Consider the following 1,752-nt stretch of genomic DNA (forward strand, 5'->3'; position numbering starts at 1 on the left):
TTTAATAATTTAACTAATCAGGGTTTTCAGGATATATATACCCCTCATTACATTTTTCTGTAACAGTACTGTAAAAACAACAGATTTACTTAAGAAAAAAAGGATTTACTGCTGTTAGTTTTAAATATTCTTTTTATACTTATAATACATAAGAACATTTTCTGTATCACTACTTCAATGGAGATAATGTCCTTGCATTGTCTGGAAACATTAATTTTGTTATCATAAAAACTGATTGGCTGTTAATAACTTTAGGTTCTTTTCACAGCAGATGTTTTGATTGGGGTGTTCCTAATAAAATGAAAAAGGCCTCTGGTCCAGCAACACCACAGTGTGACATTGTGTCATTAAACCCTGAAATTGAAACAGCTTATTGCTTTTCTAGTTTGCACCCGTACTTTGCCATCTGGGGCAAAATTGTCTGTATTGGCCAGCTGTCGTTATTATTATAGTCTATATTTATATATACAAAATAACAAAAAGCACTCAGTTAATATTAACAGTTTGAAAGTGTTCCGTTACAGTGAACCCAGAATGAGTAAATTATTCATGAAGGCTTTGTGTTGAAAAATGACAACTCTGAGCGAGCGCTACTGCTGGTGTCTGTTGGACTCTCCACAGGTCCACTGCAGAGACACAGACTGGATTCAGCTGAATGGAGATCACTGAAACTGACCAAGGGGGTCAGTAGCTAGGTCATACATGAACATGGTTTAACAGCGTAAGCACAGACCTTCACGTTTACACTTCGTTATATTTTCTTTGAAAACCTGTGGTTACATTTTCGGAATTTCCATTTAGCTGAAAACCAGAAATCAACAGCTGTAAAGTCGCACCTTTCAGTACTGTACTTACTGTACAGACCTTGTTAGAAACCGGCTCCACCACCAGATTTACTTCTTAGTCCTTTTCGTTTCAGCCGACAAGCTTCAGAAGCGGCTGAAACTGAAGCACCCTTCCTTTCTCCTAGAAAGTTGTGCTCTCTGTCGGGCATTACTGTCGGTAATGGCTCTCGCTCTGGGTTTAATAAGGAAGGTGTAGCTACATGGTCGCTGGACCTTTTGGGTGGAGCTGTGGGTGGCGGCTCTGGGTGTGTTGCTGTGCTGGTACATGCAGCAGTGTGTGATATCCTACATAAAGCGTGGGAGGATGGAGGCATGACTGTCAGTGGGTTTTTTGTGCTTTTTTTGTACAGATTTAAGTCTTTAGGGCGGAGGAGGAGTCTTCTCTTCTGATCTTTGTGGAGAATCGACAGGGAGAAGCAGCGGCGTAGCGGAGTCTGCGCTGCGTTTCTTCTTAGCTCCATGCAGCTGTGGCTCCTAGCAATGGATCTGCTCTGAATATGACGTTTTATTGAGCTCAAACCGCGCTTTGGGAGGTTAGGATGGACATGGGGGAGGCATCTGGGTTTACTGTGGGATGAAGCCTTGCTGGACTGGATGGAGGTGAGGGGCAGGGGGAGGACAGGGTACTCTGGGGACGGGAGGTGGCTGGACTCAAAACCAGATGAAGATCTGCTGATGGTCGAGCGAGTCTTTTTGCCCCTTCCTGAAATAAACAAGTGGAGTGTGCGCAGATCATACAGCTGCCAGGCAGTTGTGACATGTATCTGGCTTAAACACAACAACAGCAGAGCAGTGAGTCTTGGAAAGTAGATACTTTAAAATGACACCAAAGAGAACAAAGTCAAAACAAGCAGCTAAATGTGCACTAAAATGAACGATGGGTAAAAGAAAAGCAGCAAGCAGTCAG

General features: G+C 42.8%; 1 protein-coding gene across 4 annotated transcripts in view; it reads left to right on the forward strand.

Moving 5' to 3' along the window:
- The window catches only part of ddo (D-aspartate oxidase), a 6,035-nt gene extending 5,709 nt beyond the window's left edge, over positions 1–326 (forward strand). For all 4 annotated transcript variants that reach the window (XM_031737114.2, XM_039603159.1, XM_039603161.1 and 1 more), the window contains exon 5: positions 1–326. This exon is cut by the window's left edge and continues 716 nt beyond it. The gene's annotated coding sequence lies outside the window, so the exon portion shown is untranslated.
- Positions 327–1,752: the final 1,426 nt, after the last annotated feature.

This window comes from Oreochromis aureus, linkage group 19 (genome assembly GCF_013358895.1).
Source record: "Oreochromis aureus strain Israel breed Guangdong linkage group 19, ZZ_aureus, whole genome shotgun sequence".
NCBI classification, from domain to species: Eukaryota; Metazoa; Chordata; class Actinopteri; order Cichliformes; family Cichlidae; genus Oreochromis; species Oreochromis aureus.